The sequence below is a fragment of the Macaca mulatta genome, chromosome 5 (assembly GCF_049350105.2).
Source record: "Macaca mulatta isolate MMU2019108-1 chromosome 5, T2T-MMU8v2.0, whole genome shotgun sequence".
NCBI lineage: Eukaryota > Metazoa > Chordata > Mammalia > Primates > Cercopithecidae > Macaca > Macaca mulatta.
Window position 1 is genome coordinate 164,221,784 of NC_133410.1, and position 6,918 is coordinate 164,228,701.

Consider the following 6,918-nt stretch of genomic DNA (forward strand, 5'->3'; position numbering starts at 1 on the left):
CCCAAACACCAGAAACCCATCATTACACATTTTCTCAATGAGGACTCAGAAGTTTTCTGATCACAGTGACCCAGGCAGCACCTTTTGATCAATTAGAATTTTCACATAAGTTGACACCTATTTGCCACCCAGAGGCCAACAGTCAGGATAATAAATACCAATAATCATATATGTATTTCATCTTACTTATCTATAGCAGATATATCTTATATGGAAATTTTATCTTTGAATATTAAAAAAAGTACTTGTGACTTAATTTATGCTATAAGTACTTAGACAACTATTTTTCTATAGTTGTTAACACTATGTATAGCATAATAAATTATCACCATTATACCAGTAGTCTCTCTATAATCCTTCATTACCATCAAAAAACAGTGGCGTGTCTTCTTTTGAAAGATATTCATGTGTACTATTTGAGGGATGGTTACACTAAAAGCCCAGACTTCACCACTATGTAACAGATCCATGTAACAAAACTGCACTCATACCCCCTAAACCTATAAAAATTTTACAAAGACAATGAAGTGTTTTTGTTTTTGTTTTTTTTCTTGACAGAGTCTCACTCTGTGGGCCAGGCTGGAGTGCAGTGGCACAATCTTGACTCACTGCAACCTCCGTGTCCCGGCCTCAAGCAATTCTCCTACCTCAGCCTCCCAAGTAGCTGGGATTGCATGTGTGTGCCATCATACCAGGCTAATTTTTAGTAGATATGGGGTTTCACCATGTTGGCCAGGCTGGTCTCGAACTCCTGGTCTCAGGTAATCTGCCCGCCTCGGCCTCCCAAATTGCTGGGATTACAGGTGTGAGCCACCGTGCCTGGCCCTGAAGTGTCTTTTTAAAATTGTTAAATGAACCACTAAAATAAAATGAATTGCTAAATACTCGTATAGCAATTATCACTATACTTATTTCAAATAAACTGGTAATTTAGCAAAGTAAGAGTATGTTGATTTTAAGTGTTATGTGAAGTTTGTTTTATCACTTCCATGACTACAGTCTATTTTTTCATATTTCTGCTAATCTTTTCATTTCTATCTGTAAAGCAATAACAAAATGGACATTTATGATGCACTGATGTAGAAAGTTATCATTATTCTTCTTGAACACATCCATTTGCCTCTTATTGAAGGCATTTTCTTTTTTCTTAAATATTTTTTTGGACCCCTCCAAATGAAATGCTACTAATTGCATTAAGTCACATGATGTAGCCTTTGAGATTATGCAGATGTGTGTTGACAAAATAGCTATTTCAAACATTGTACATGGCCTAGAAAAAAGTGTTTTAATGACTAGGAAAAAAGATTCACTAAGGAAAGCAAGTTGACGGTAAGCAACTGTTTCTTTTTTAAACATTCCTTCTGTTGGACTAAAATCTTATATCTGTCCTCCTTTTCAAGTCAGTTCTTCAACAGGTTAATCTTAGTCATTATTCATTTAATAGTGAATGTCTGGAAGGATACAGTTTTGATATGTAGGTAAAGTATATGGTATATAGTACTCCTGGCTGGGAGCCTTGGACAACTTTATTGGAATACACAGTTCTTAGTTGACAGCATGAAATTGAGTTTCAGCCACCATGGAAAAATGTGGTATCTCATTATCTATAGAACTATAATGTGAGATCTTAGAAATTCAGTTCTTGTAAACATACTTATAAAAAATAGTAGCACTAAAGGTGTGTTTTGTACCAGCAAATAATATATCTCTCTGTAGAGAATCTACATTTGAAACTTACCTTAATTAACTTAGGCCTTGTTATAAAAATCTGGAGCTCTTACGTAAATAATAGTTATAATAATAGTCAGCTTATTAGAAACTTATTTTTAACAGGATTCATTCATTTTTTAATTCTTTCTGTTGATAAAATTAATTGAACAAATAAGCTTATCATAGAGAAATTGAGTAGAATCTTATAGATTCTACTACAGAAAATATGCTGCCACACCGAAAAGGTTCACAATTCCTGTCCTGGATCATAGCACTTTTAATCTCTCTTGAATTGCCACATATCTCATTTGAGAATTAAGATGACCTATGCTGTAATTATATGGTATTGATGAACACTAGAGAGTTTAAGAAATCTAATTTCCATGATTCAAGCATATTGGTTGGGGAAAATGTATATTTCCTTCTCAGAGCAGAAATCAATGACTCTAATTTCAAAATGAATTACATGACATGTAATTAGGATTTTATTATAGTAATAAAACTGGTGAAATGTCAGCACATAACAATCATTTAAACAAAGAACCAATTAAGTGAAAGGTTTTAATGTGTTTACTGATAGATATAACTCAACCATAGTCAATAATTTGATTTCCTAAGTAACAGTCTCATCAATAAAACAAGCTGTCTCGTGTCTGATATTGGTAAATCAATGACCAGTAACTTGGTATTGATGCATCACAAAATACCTCAGTCTTTAGAGCATACAACTGTAAGGTTAAACAGCACAGCAAGTAAACAGCACATGTGACTAATACTCCTGGAGCTGTGTAGTTTGCAACCTTCACAACGCTTGGCAGCTCTGAGAGCCCATAAATAACATCATATTAATGTTTTAATCAACAGTTTTGATGAAAGAAATGAAATAGTCTGACCATGATACGATTCTCACTTTTATGTCAAGATTAGCTCTAAAATAAATTTTTTTTGTTTTTATTTTTTATTTATTTATTTTTTTTGAGATGGAGTTTCATTCTTGTTGCCCAGGCTGGAGTACAATGGCATGAGCTCGGCTCACCACAACCTCTGCCTCCTGGGTTCAAGCAATCCTCCTGCCCCAGCCTCCTGAGTAGCTGGGATTACAGGGGCCTGCCACCACACCCAGCTAATTTTTTTGTTTTGTTTTGTTTTGTTTGTAGCAATGGGGTTTTGCTGTGTTGGCCAGCTCCTGATCTCTGGTGATCCGCCCACCTTGGCCCCCCAAAGTGCTGGGATTACAGGCGTGAGCCACCACACTCAGCCAAAACAATGTCTTTTACGGTTTGGTAAGTGAAGATTTCCTCAGCCCATGTCTTCCCCATTCAAAGTGACTATATGAAATGAGATAGAAGTTAAACATTTTTGTTTGTCAAGATCATTTGTGAGTTGTGTTCAAAATGTTACTAATTGTAGTAAAACACTCCAATGTGTGTGAGATTTGCTTAAAAAATAAATCAGTGTATTCAAGGTCATCCCTCAACAGTGTCATTCTCATGTGCATTTCGAAGTGTTTTCTTCAGTGGAAGCAGAAGAATGACATCATAGCGAGTACCATTAGGACTCCATCCAAGCTGGGCTCTCTGGTCCGTACCACAGCCCATAACAGAGGTGGACCCATGGGAACATGGAAGGGTAGTGCACATCATTTTCTGTGTGCTAGGGCTGATAAAGGAAGAGCAGCTTTACTCTGAAGAATAGATTGAACTCTCAAATATACACTAGCCCAAAGAAGTTCATACATTTTTGTGAAAATGAGAAACTGAAACGCACACACACACACACACACACACACACACACACACACACACACACACCCTTGAGGCCTGGAGTCACAGGCAGCAGATGTGGCATACCACATTTCTGATCTGATGACGTTCCCCCCAACCACCTGTCAGTGATTATTGCAAGGTGAGACCACCTGCTATCTGGGCCACTCATCTCAGATAAAACTTAAAACGAATGAATTCAGCATTAAAGTTCTAATTCGTGAGTAATTACATGAGCTTTATTTTAATTATCTGTTCAATAAGTATTTATTAATTCCTAATAAATAAGACATGGTCCTTCCCTAAAGAGCTCATAGTGATGTCTTACAAACAGATGCAAAGAAAATACTGCAATATCACATCCTAAGTCCTACAATACATTTATGAGCAAGCAGATGAGAAGCGCGTGATCTGCTTTTGTTCAGGGTTTGGGCATAGAAGGAAAGGCCTCATACCCGAGAGTACTCTAAAGGAGGCAGCAGAAGTGGAGCTGGGACCCAGGAGAAGGTCAGTATCAGTTTGGCCTCTCTGATCTTTGGAATATGAAAATAGTAAGTCTCCATGGAAGAGTGTACAAAGAGCTGGGGCTAGAGTTTCCTTAGGATAGAGCCAGCTTCATTTACAACGAAGTGTCACTATGCCTTCTAGAAAGAGGTACAGACGTATAAGTTTGTAGAGCACAACAGGGGTCCAGGGAGGATAGGGAAATAGTGGAATGTGACCTCCTTTTCCTCCCTAGACCAATGTATTTCTAAATGCAGCCTAGAGTAAGAAAAAGGTGTTTTGATCCACTGTCAAAAGCATGGTTTCTTTCTGCCTGTGCTCTCCACTCCAACTATGCTCATCTCTTTTCAGTTCTTGCAACATACTACGTTCCCAGTCCTCAGTGCTCTCGCACATGCTGTTCCTCCTGTCAAGACCATCTTCCCTGCCCCGAAACTCCCCTCAATTCTCATACACACTTCACATCTCAGCCTCAACTTCACTCCCTCTGGGACATGCCCTGACCACATTTCTACTTCCCATCTGCAGAGATCAGATTCACCTTTGAGAAGGTCTATACTTCTCTGTACTTTCCTTTCATAGCACTTACGGCTGTTCTGAATCACATATTTAGCTATTGTTTCCCCTCTCATGGGCTATGGAGCAGTGGCCAAAATATTAAACTATTTTGCTCACGACTGTATATCTACCGACCTGGGCAAAGAACTTAGTGCACAACTTGTGTTCAAAATATACCTGTTGAGTAAACAAATGAATGGATGCTCATTCTCAGTGCAGCAGAAATAAAGCAAAAGTAAGGGACTGTTTTTTTAAGTTAATTGACATTTTGTCTTAGCCCTCCTCCAGCTAATTCTGTACACTGCTGGAAAATTTATGTTGATTAATTTTTAATGAGCTTTTTAAAATTTTAGAGTAGTCTTTAAGTTTACAGAAAAACTCCCACTCCCAGTTTCTCCTGTTATTTACATCTTACTTTAGTATAGTCTAATGGTCACAACTAACAAACCAGTACTGCTGTATTCCTAATAACCAAAGTCCATTCTTTATTAGAATTTACTTAGTTTTTACATCATGTCTTTTTATGTTACAGGACCCCATCCAGAATGCCACAATCTATTTAGCTGCCTTGTCTCCTCTGGCTCTTCTTTTCCTTCTTTTTTTTTTCTTATTGAGACAGGGTCTCACCTTGCCACCTAGCCTGGATTGCAATGGTAGGACCATAGCTCACTGCAGCCTCGAATTCCTGAGCTGAAGTGATCCTCCCAACTTTGTCTCCTGAGTAGCTAGGACTCTAGGCATGAACCACTATGCAGGCTAATTTTTAAATTATTTGTAGAGATGGGGACACACCATGTTGCCCAGGCTGGTCACAAATCCCTGGCTTCAACTGATCCTCCTATCTCGACTTCCTAAAGTGCTGGGATTACACATGTGAGCCACTGGGCCCAGCTCAGGCTCTCCTTAACTGTGACAGACTACCCTTGTTTTTGCTAACCTTAACAGCCTTGCAGAGTATTGGTGTTTTTGTTTGTTTGTTTGTTTTTTGTTTTGTTGTTGTTGTTGTTTTGAGATGGAACTTCACTCTGTTGCCAGGCTGGAGTGCAGTGGCATGATCTTGGCTTGCTACAGTTTCTGCCTCCTGGGTTCCAATGATTCCCCTGCCTCAGCCTCCTGAGTAACTGGGACTACAGGTGCACACCACCATGCCAGGCTAATTTTCTGTATTTTAGTAGAGATGGGGTTTCACCATGTTGGCCAGGATGGTCTCGATCTCCTGGCCTCGTGATCTGCTGGCCTCAGCCTCCCAAAGTACTGGGATTACAGGTGTGAGCCACCATGCTCAGTTATTGGTCACATATTTTAAGGACTGTCTCTCTACTTGCCTTTTGTCATGGTTAGACAGACATTGCCAGTTTTGGGGAGGAAGGTCACAGAGGGCAGTGCCATCCTCATGGCACCAAGGATATATATTGCCAACACGACTTATCATGGCTGATGTTGTCCTTGACCACCTGGCTGAAGTACTGTTTGTCAGGTCTCTCCACTGTGTAGTTACTAACTTCCCCCTCTTTCCAGATGGAATTCTTTGAAAGGGAGTCATTATGCAGTCCACACTTAAGGAGTAGAGTTACATTCCAGCTCTTTTAGGGTATGGTATCTATGTCAATTATTTGGAATTCTTCAATATTGGACATTCATCTATCTATTCTCACCCACTTATTTATTATTACATCAATTATTTATATTAGTATAGACTCATGAATATTTATTTTATGCTTTGGGTTATAATACAATACTACATTTTGAATCTTATTGCTCAAATAATGCCCATTCAGATGACTCCTTTGTCTCATGAACATAGGTTGGTCAAGTGTTTGTTTGCTTGTCTTTAAAGCATCTTCTTACTTTCTGGTAGAACAAGGTGCTCCAGTCTCATCTTGTATGTTCCTTGCCCCAGCCCTGGAATAGCCATTTCTGCATGGAGCTCTGCTTACTTTTATTAGAGAGTAGAATTAGAAACTCAGATTTGGGAACTAGATGATGATTGCTTTTTAAAACTAGTTCAAATTTCAGATTTGTTAAATTTATTTTTATGGTGGAGTCAACAACATTGTGTAGCTGTTTCCCTAACATTGATATAATATTATGCTTTCTTAATGAGCATTTAGTCTTGATTTTTATGTAATAAATAATGATATGTAGTACATTAATTTGATTTTTGTGCATGTTTTGTTTGTAGAGACGGGATTTAGCTCTGTAGCCCAGGTTGAAGCACAGTGGCACAATCATAGCTCGCTGCAGCCATGAGCTCCTAGAATCAAGCGATTCCCCCACCTCAGCCTTCTGAGTAGCTGGTATTACAGGTGCAAGACCGTGCCTGGCTGGTAAATTTATCTGTGAAGTTATTGTTGACATGTTCCTTTATTTTGCCTACTTCATT